Below are 10,704 nucleotides of genomic sequence, written 5' to 3' on the forward strand. Positions count from 1 at the left end.
TAGAGAGGAATCACTAAAGCGTCGAATGGCCTTAAGATATAATCAGAAGGTAGTCCAACAAAGCTTCGCCACCAACGATCTCGTCTTAATCCGAAACGACATCAGAGCAGGTCGATCAGGAAAAGGGAAGCTAGCAGCTAACTGGAAAGGACCTTATCGAGTAGTAGAAGTATTGGGAAAATGTTACTACAATGGCTCCGACCTCGAGGGGCGAGAGCTGCCAAGGTCATGGCATGCCTGTAACCTAAGAAGTTACTATAGTTAGAAAGTAATAAAAGGTCAAGGTGCACTCTTTTTCTTGAAAAGGTTTTTTAATGAGGCGCCAGGCCAAGATCTACAAAATTGCCCGACTTAGAAGGGTAAGCACTCATATGTATATACTCCTGTTTATATATTCTATTTTCTATTTGAATAAAGTTTTCAAATTCCCTAAAAAGTTTCCTACCAAGACGCATTAATCTAAGCTCATAAAACGCAAAAATTCATCGCCCGATTACAAAAAGGTCGGCAAGGTGAAAACCAAATTCATCATCCGATTACAAAGAGGTCGGCAAGGTGAACACCAAATTCATCTCCCGATTACAAAAAGGTCGGCAAGGTGAAAGCGATAAAAGCAGATTAATGCAAGAAGTTATAAAAAGTAACCATAGAAAGTGACCTGACGAGGTTTGACTAAAATGGATTACTAAAAATAACTTAAGAAGGCCCGACAAAGAAGTCAGACCAGTGAAAGGATCACTAAAAAGGGACAAAGACATCTCGCAAAAGCCAAAGAAAGGCCAAGAATGCTTTGCTGAAGGGTACGAAGTCATGAAAAAGACACTACTTAAAAAGCAAACGCACAAAGCGAAATGGAGCTAAAAAGTCATCCAAACAAACTACAAAGAAAAGGTTCTCTTTGGAACACTACCTAAAAAGTTGTTGGAACATGACTAAAAAGCTCCCCCGCAAAGGAGCAACTTAAAGGAGCAACCCCGCAAAGCAAGCACGACGTCGAGAAAAGCCCAAAAAGGTTGAAAGCAACTTAAAGCTCAAACGTGCTCAGCCAAAAGGGAACAACTCCATTCAACAAAGGAATGACCTTTGAGCAGGGCTACAAAGAAGTCATTCGAACTAACAAAAAAAGGTTCTACAGAACATTAGAAAGTTGTTATCACACAAAAGCCCAGCCACCAAGTCACAGGGACTACCCGACGTGATATAAAATTAACCAGCACTAAGGCAAGAGTGGAAAACTCACCCAAAGGAGGTCAGACTGGGAAATACTTAAATTCAAAGGGTTGTAGAAAAGTAAAGCCCAAACGTTTAGCAAAATCCAGCTATCATAATAAAACATTAAAGACTCAAAAAGGCCACCTAAAAGGCAGCCTCAGAGTTTAAAATGTTTGGTTTTTGCAAAATAAAGTTGCCAGGAAGCAACCAAATGTCGAGAAAGTCAACTACATAAAAAGTTACAAAAAACTAGTTCAAAAGTCCACAAGTCAGACTATAATATAAGTGCAGAAAAGTTACAAAGCATTCAAATTTTCCCCAGTAGAAGTGGTGCACGAAATTGTGATCTCAATGGCACCAACAACTTGGTACGCACAATTGTAATCTCAACTCTTTTTCACAACTTCGCACAACTAACCAGCAAGTGCACTGGCTCGTCCATGTAAGTAAGGGTCGATCCTACGGAGATTGTCGACTTGAAGTAGGCTATGGTCATCTTGTAAATCTCAGTCAGGCGTATTCAAATGGTTATGGAGTTTTGATAATTAAAAGATAAATAAACATAAAATAAAGATAGAGATATATATGTAATTCATTGGTGAAAATTTCAGATAAGCGTATGGAAATGCGTTATTCCTTCTGAATCTCCGCTTTCCTACTGTCTTCATTCAATCATTCATACTCCTTTCCATGGCAAGCTGTATGTAGGGGGATCACCATTGTCAATGGCTACCGTCCATCCTCTTAGTGAAAATGGTCCAGCTATGGGTTACGTAGGGCTAATCATCTGTCGGTTCTTGATCGTGTAGGAATAGGATTTAATATCCTTTTGTGTCTGTCACCACGCCCTACAGTCGCGAGTTTGAAGCTCGTCATAACCATCCCATCCCAGATCCTACTCGGAATACCACAGACAAGATTTAGACTTTCTGGATCTCATGAATGCTGCCAATTGATTCTAGCTTATACCACGAATACTCTAATCTCACAGAATAGAAGGCTCTATTGTTAGGAGAGGCAACCATGCATCATGGACCAGGAATCCAAGAGATACACACTCTAGCTTTTGCAGGTAGAACAGAAGTGTTTGTCACGCACGCGTTCATGAGTGAGAATGGTGATGAGTGTCAGGGATCATCACATTCATCAGGTTGAAGTGCGAGTGAACATCTTAGAATAAGAATAAGCTTGAATTGAATAGAATAGCAATAGTACTTTTCATTAATACTCGAGGTAGAGCAGAGCTCCACACCTTAATCTATGGTGTGTAGAAACTCCACCGTTGAAAATAAATAAGAACAAGGTCTAGGCATGGCTGAATGGCCAGCCTCCCCAAATAGCATATGAATTCAAAAATAGGGAAAACGATCCCTAGTACAATAGTAAAAAGTTCTATTTATACTAAACTAGTTACTAGGGTTACAGAAATAAGTAAATAATGCAGAAATCTACTTCCGGGCCCACTTGGTGTGTGCTTGGACTGAGCATTGAAGCGTTCACGTGTAGAGGCCTTCTTTGGAGTTAAACGCTAGTTTGTAACTTGCTTCTGGCATTTGACTCTAGCTTGCAACTTATTTCTGGCGTTTAATGCCAGAATAGGGCAGAAAGCTGGCGTTGAACGCCAGTTTGCATCATCTAAACTTGGACAAAGTATGGCCAATTATATATTGCTGGAGAGCCCTGGATGTCTACTTTCCAACGCAATTAAGAGCGCGCCATTTGGATTTCGATAGCTCCAAAAACTCCATTTTGAGTGCAAAGAGGTCAGAATCCAACAACAACAGCAGTCCTTTGTCAGCCTCTGAATTAGATTTATGCTCAGGTCCCTCTATTTCAGCCAGAAAATGCCTGAAATCATAGAAAAACACACAAACTCATAATAAAGTCCAGAAATGTGAATTTTGCTTAAAAACTAATAAAAATATACTAAAAACTAACTAAATCATACTAAAAACTATGTAAAAATAATGCCAAAAAGTGTATAAATTATCCGCTCATCACAACACCAAACTTAAATTGTTTTTTGTCCCCAAGCAACTGAAATCAAATAGGATAAAAAGAAGAGAATATACAGTGAATCTCACAATATCAATGAAACTTAGTCCCAATTAGATGAGCGAGGCTTGTAGCTTTTTGCTTATGAACAATTTTGGCATCTCACTTTTTCCTTTGAAGTTCAGAATGATTGGCATCTATAGGAACTCAGAATTTTAGATAGTGTTATTGATTCTCCTAGTTCCCAGAGCTCTTAAGCACACTCTTTTTGCGTTGGATCACGACTTTAACCACTCAGTCTCAAGCTTTTCACTTGGACCTTCATGCCACAAGCACATGGTTAGGGACAGCTTGATTTAGCCGCTTAGGCCTGGATTTTATTTCCTTGGGCCCTCCTATCCATTAATGCTCAAAGCCTCCATTTTACCCTTGCCTTTTGGTTTAAAGGGCTATTGGCTTTTTTTGCTTGCTTTTTCTTTTTCTTTCTTTTAATTTTCTCTTTTTTTTCTCCACTTTCTTTTTTTTCGCAAGCTTTCTTATTCACTACTTTTTCTTGCTTCAAGAATCAATTTCATGATTTTTCAAATTATCAAAAACATTTCTCTTTTTTCATCATTCTTTCAAGAGCCAACAATTTTAACATTCATAAACAGCAAGATAAAAAATATGCATTGTTCAAGCATTCATTTAGAAAACAAAAGTATTGGCACCACATCAAAATAATTAAACTAATTTTAAGATAAAATTTGAAATCCAAGTACTTCTTGTTCTTTTGTAATTAGGCACATTTTTTTAAGAGAGGTGAAGGATTCATGGAATTATTCATAGCTTTAAGACATAGATACTAGACACTAATGATCCTGTAGTGAAGACACAAACATAGACAAACATAAAGCTCAATACCGAAAACAGAAAAATAAATAGATAAGGAGATTAAGGAATGAGTCCACCTTAATGAGGGTCGCCTCTTCCTCTTGAAGAACCAATGGTGCTCTGAGCTCCTCTATGATGGAGTGCTCTTGGTGCTCCACCCTTAGTTGGTCCATATTATAACTCAAGCCTTCCAAAGAGGTGTTGAGTTACTCCTAATAGTTGTGTGGAGGAAATTGCATCCCTTGAGGCATCTCAGGGATTTCTTGATGAGGATCTTCCTCATGCTCTTATTGAAGTCCATGAGTGGGCTCTCTTATTTGCTCCATCCTCTTTTTAGTGATGGGTTTGTCCTCTTCAATGAGGATGTTGCCTTCTATGTCAATTCCAGCCAAGTTGCATAGGTGACAAATGAGATGAGGAAAGGCTAACCTTGCCAAGGTGGATGACTTGTCAAGCACCTTGTAGAGTTCTAAAGGTATGATCTCATGAACTTCCACTTCCTCCCCAATCATGATACTATGGATCATGATGGCCCAATCTACAGTCATTTCAAATTGGTTGCTAGTAGGAATGATGGAGCGTTGGACGAACTCCAACCATCCTCTAGCCACGGGCTTAAGGTCCGTCCTTCTAAATTGAACCGAATTGCCTCTTGAGTCTCTTTTCCATTGAGCTCCTTCCACACATATGTCCATGAGGACTTGGTCCAACCTTTGATAAAAGTTGACCCTTCTAGTGTATGGGCGTGCATTTTCTTGCATCATTGGCAAGTGGAGCGCCAACCTTACATTTTCTGGACTGAAATCTAAGTATTTCACCCAAACCATTGTAAGCCAATTCTTTGGATTCGGGTTCATACTTTGATCATGGTTCCTAGTGATCCATGCATTGGCATAGAACTCTTTAACCATTAAGATTTCGGCTTGTTGAATGGGGTTGGTAAGAACTTCCCAACCTCTTCTTCGGATTTCATGTCGGATATCCAGATACTCATTTTTCTTGAGCATGAAAGGGACCTCAGGGATCACCTTCTTCTTGGCCACAACTTCAGAGAAGTGGTCTTGATGGACCTTTGAGATGAATCTCTCCATCTCCCATGACTCAGAGGTAGAAGCTTTTACCTTCCATTTCCTCTTTCTAGAGGTTTCTCCGGCCTTAGGTGCCATAAATGGTTATGGAAAAACAAAAAGCAATGCTTTTACCACACCAAAATTAAAAGGTTTGCTCGTCCTTGAGCAAAAGAAGAAAGAAAGAAGGGGAAGAAGAAGAAAATGGAGGAGATGGAGGGTTATAGGTGGTTCGGCCAAGATGGGGGAAAGGTGTTTGTGTTGTGTGAATATGAAGGATTAGTGAGGGGTTTATATAGGGGTGAGGGGAGGGTTAGGTTTCGGTCATTAGGATTGGGTTTGGGAGGGAAAAGTGTTTTGAATTTGTAAGGTGAGGTATGTGGGGTTTTTGGAGAAGAGATATGGAGGTGATTGGTGACGAGGTGATAGGGAAGAGTGAATGAGTTGATTGGTGAGGGGTATTTGGGGAAGAGTGTTGTGGGAGGGTAGGTGGGGATCCTGTGGGTCCAGAGATCCTGAGGGGTCAAGGATTTATCATCCCTGCTCCTATTAGGCGTGTAAACGCCCTTACAGTGCAATCCTGGCATTTAACGCCAGATTGCTACTTGTTTTTGGCATTAAACGCCAGCTTTTATTCCTTTCCTGGTGTTAAACACCAAGCTATAACTTATTTCTGGCATTTAATGCCAGTTTGTTGCTTCTTTCTGGCGTTTAACGCCAGACTGGTGCTTCTTTCTGGCGTTTAACGCCCAGAATGGTGCTAGACTGGGCATTAAACGCCCATTCTACTACCCTTACTGGCGTTTAAACGCCAGTAATTTTCTCCTCCAGGGTGTGTTATTTTTAATGCTGTTTTTTATTTTTCTTTAATTTTTGCAGTTATTTTTGTGACTCCACATGATCATCAACCTAAAAAAAAGGAAAATAACATAGAAAAATAAAATCGGGTTGCCTCCCAATAAGCGCTTCTTTAATTTCAATAGCTTGACATTGAGCTCTCATGGAGCTTCACAGATGTTCAGAGCATTGTTGAGGCCTCCCAACACCAAACTTAGAGTTTGGATGTGGGGGGTTCAACTCCAAACTCAGAGTTTAGTTGTGGCCTCCCAACACCAAACTTAGAGTTTGACTGTAGGGGCTTTGTTTGACTCTGCACTGAGAGAAGCTTTTCTTGCTTCCTCTCCATGGTTACAGAGGGAGATCCTTGAGTTTTAAACACAAGGTAGTCCTCATTCAATTGAAGGATCAACTCTTCTCTGTCCACATCAATCACAACTTTTGCTGTGGCCAGGAAGGGTCTTCCAAGGATGATAGATTCATCCTCATCCTTCCCAGTGTCTAGGATTATGAAATCAGCAGGGATGTAAAGGCCTTTGACCTTTACTAGCACGTCCTCTACCTGTCCATAAGCCTTTTTCATAGATTTGTCTGCCATCTCTAATGAGAATTTGGCAGCCTGTACCTCAAAGATTCCCAGTTTCTCCATTACAAAGAGTGGCATTAAGTTTATGCCTGACCCCAGGTCACATAGAGCCTTCTCAAAGGTCATGGTGCCTATGGTATAGGGAAATAAGAATTTACCAGGATCCTGTTTATTTTGAGGTAATGTCTGCCTAACCAAGTCATTCAGTTCATTGGTGAGCAAGGGGGATTCATCCACCCAAGTTTCATTACCAAATAACTTGGCATTCAGCTTCATGATTGCTCCAAGGTACTTAGCAACTTGCTCTTCATTAATATCTTCATCCTCTTCAGAGGAGGAATAGTCATCAGAGCTCATGAATGGCAGAAGTAGGTTCAATGGAATCTCTGTGGTCTCTAGATGAGCCTCAGATTCCTTAGGTTCCTCAACTGGGAACTCCTTTTTGTCCAGAGGACGTCCCATGAGGTCTTTCTCACTGGGATTCACGTCCTCCTCCTCCTCTCTAGGTTCAGCCACACCAAGTAAGATTATAAGCTTCTTCTTCAGAAGATGCTTCTTTAGTACTGTTGGATGCATTTTGTAATCCATTCAGACTCTGAGAAATCATATTGACTTGCTGAGTCAACATTTTATTCTGAGCCAATATGGCATTCAGAGCATCAATTTCAAGAACTCTCTTCCTCTGGGGCATCCCATTACTCATAGGATTCCTTTCAGAGGTGTACATGAACTGGTTATTTGCAACCATTTCAATGAGTTCCTGAGCTTCTGCAGGCGTTTTCTTTAGGTGAATAGATCCATCTGCAGAATGGTCCAATGACATTTTAGACAATTCAGACAGGCCATCATAGAATATATCCAAGATGGTCCATTCTGAGAGCATGTCAGAAGGACACTTTTTGGTCAATTACTTGTATCTCTCCCAAGCTTCATAGAGGGATTCACCTTCTTTCTATCTGAAGGTTTGAACATCCACTCTAAGCTTGCTCAACTTTTGAGGAGGAAAGAACTTGGCTAAGAAAGCCATGACCAGCTTATCCCAAGAGTTCAGCCTATCTTTAGGTTAAGAGTCCAACCATGTTCTAGCTTTGTCTCTTACAGCAAAAGGGAAAAGCATAAGCTTATAGACCTCAGGATTAACTTCATTGATCTTAACAGTATCACAGATCTGCAAGAATTTAGTTAAGAACTGAAAAGGATCTTTTAATGGAAGTCCATGAAACTTACAATTCTATGCATCAGAGAAACTAATTGAGGCTTTAGCTCAAAATTGTTTGCTCCAATGGCAGGGATTGCGATGCTTCTTCCATGGAAGTTGGAATTTGGTGCAGTAAAGTCACCAAGCATCTTCCTTTCATTGTTGTTGGGTTCGGCCATGTCTCTTTCTTTTTCGAGATTCTCTGTAAGGTTTTATCTGAAATGTTGTGCTTTAGCTTCTCTAAGCTTCTTCTTCAGAGTCCTTTTAGGTTTAGGATCTGCTTCAACAAGAATGTCCTTGTCCTTGCTCCTACTCATTTGAAAAAGAAGAGAACAGAAAAGAAGAGGAATCCTCTATGTCACAGTATAGAGATTTCTTTATGTGAGTAGATGAAAAGAATAGAAGAAGGAGGAGAGAAAAATTCAAACACAGATGGGAAGAGAGGGTTCGAATTTTAGGATGAAGAGAAGTGTTAGTAAATGAATAAATAAATAGAAAGAGATGAGAGAGAGATAAGAAAATTCAAATTTTAATTAAGAAAAAGGAAAAATATTTTTGTTTTTATTTTAATTATTAGTTAAAATTCAAAAATTAAAAAAAGGGAATAAAATTAAAATTTAAAATAACTAGTTAAATAAAAATATTTTTGAAATAGAGGAAGGTGATTTTCAAAAATTAGAGAGAGAAAAGTAGTTAGGTGGTTTTGAAAAAGATCAGAAACAAACAAAAAGTCAATTAGTTAGTTGAAAAAGATTTGAAAATCAATTTTGAAAAGATAAAAAGTTAGAAAAAATTTTGAAATTGATTTTGAAAAAAGATATGATTTGAAAAAGATATGTTTGAAAAGATATGATTGAAAAGATATGATTAGAAAGATTTGATTGAAATTTATTTTGAAAAAGATTTAATTTTTAAAATCAGAATTAATGACTTGACTCACAAGAATTCAAAGGATATGATTCTAGAATTTAAAGATTGAACCTTTCTTAACAAGAAAGTAACAAACTTGAAATTTTTGAATCAAAACATTAATTGTTAGATTTAATTTTGAAAATAAAAGAAAAAGTTAAAAAAATTTTTGAAAATTAATTTTAAATAATTTTCGAAAATAATAAAAGAAAAAAGAAAAGATTTAATTTTGAAAAAGATTTTGAAAAGATAGGATTTTTGAAATTGAAATCTTGACTTTACTAATAAGAAACAACTACTTTTAAAAATTTTTTACTAAGTCAACCCAAAGATTTCGAAATTTATGAGTGAAATAAGAAAAAGATATTTTTTTATTTTTGAATTTTTAATGAGGAGAGATAAAAACACAAAAATGACTAAAACATAAAAAGTATGGATCAAAACACATGATGCATGCAAGAACACTTTGAATGTCAAGATGAACACCAAGAACACTTTGAAGATCATGATGAACATCAAGACTTATTTTTGAAAAATTTTCAAGAAAAGAAAAACATGCAAGACACCAAACTTAGATATTTTTCATGTTTAGACACTAACAAACTAAAAATGCATATGAAAAACAAGAAAAGACATAAAACAAGAAAAATTAAAGATCAAACAAAGAAAATCCTCAAGAACAACTTGAAGATTATAAAGAACACATGCATGAATTTTTCAAAAATTTTTAGAAAATTAAAAAGATGCAATTGACACCAAACTTAAAAATTGACACTAACTCAAACAAGAAACACAAAATATATTTTTTGGTTTTTTATGATTTTATTAATTTTTTTGGATTTTTCGAAAATATCTTTTCAGAAAAGCAAAAACAAATAAAAAAAATTTTGAAAAATTTTTGAAAACTTTTTGAAAATAAAATAAAGGTTGAAACAAAAAGAAAATTACCTAATCTGAGCAAAAAGATGAACCGTCAGTTGTCCAAACTCGAACAATACCCGGCAATGGCGCCAAAAACTTGGTGCATGAAATTGTGATCTCAATGGCACCAACAACTTGGTACGCACAATTGTAATCTCAACTCTTTTTCACAAATTTGCACAACTAACCAGCAAGTGCACTGGGTCGTCCAAGTAATAAACCTTACGTGAGTAAGGGTCGATCCCATGGAGATTGTCGGCTTGAAGCAGGCTATGATCATCTTGTAAATCTGAGTCAGGCAGATTCAAATGGTTATGGAGTTTTGATAATTAAAAGATAAATAAACATAAAATAAAGATATAGATACTTATATAATTCATTGGTGGGAATTTCAGATAAGCGTGTGGAGATGCGTTATTCCTTCTAAATCTCTGCTTTCCTACTGTCTTCATTCAATCATTCATACTCCTTTCCATGGAAAGCTATATGCAGGGGGATCACCGTTGTCAATGGCTACCGTCCATCCTCTCAGTGAAAATGGTCTAGCTATGGGTTACGTAGGACTAATCATCTGTCAGTTCTCAATCGTGTAGGAATAGGATTTACTATCCTTTTGCGTCTGTCACCACGCCCTACAGTCGCGAGTTTGAAGCTTGTCACATCCATCCCATCCCAGATCCTACACGGAATACCACAGACAAGGTTTAGACTTTCCAGATCTCAAGAATGCTGCCAATTGATTATAGCTTATACCACGAAGACTCTGATCTCACGGAATGGAAGGCTCTATTGTCAGGAGAGGCAACCATGCCTCGTGGACCAGGAATCCAAGAGATACACACTCTAGCTTTCACAGGTAGGACGGAAGTGTTTGTCAGGCACACGTTCATGAGTGAGAATGGTGATGAGTGTCATGGATCATCACATTCATCAGGTTGAAGTGCGAGTGAACATCTTAAAATAAGAATAAGCTTGAATTGAATAGAAGAACAATAATACTTTGCATTAATACTCGAGGAACAGCAGAGCTCCACACCTTAATCTATAGTGTGTAGAAACTCCACTGTTGAAAATATATAAGAACAAGGTCTAGGCATGGCCAAATG

General features: G+C 37.8%; 1 non-coding gene across 1 annotated transcript; it reads left to right on the forward strand.

Annotated features, from left to right (window-relative positions):
• The first annotated feature begins 7,451 nt into the window (after positions 1-7,451).
• LOC127743409 (small nucleolar RNA R71) lies at positions 7,452-7,555 on the forward strand. Its single transcript, XR_008004801.1, has one exon. It is a non-coding gene; the product is annotated as a small nucleolar RNA R71 (small nucleolar RNA).
• The last annotated feature ends 3,149 nt before the right edge of the window (positions 7,556-10,704 follow it).

This window comes from Arachis duranensis, chromosome 10 (assembly GCF_000817695.3).
Source record: "Arachis duranensis cultivar V14167 chromosome 10, aradu.V14167.gnm2.J7QH, whole genome shotgun sequence".
In the NCBI taxonomy this organism is placed as follows: domain Eukaryota; kingdom Viridiplantae; phylum Streptophyta; class Magnoliopsida; order Fabales; family Fabaceae; genus Arachis; species Arachis duranensis.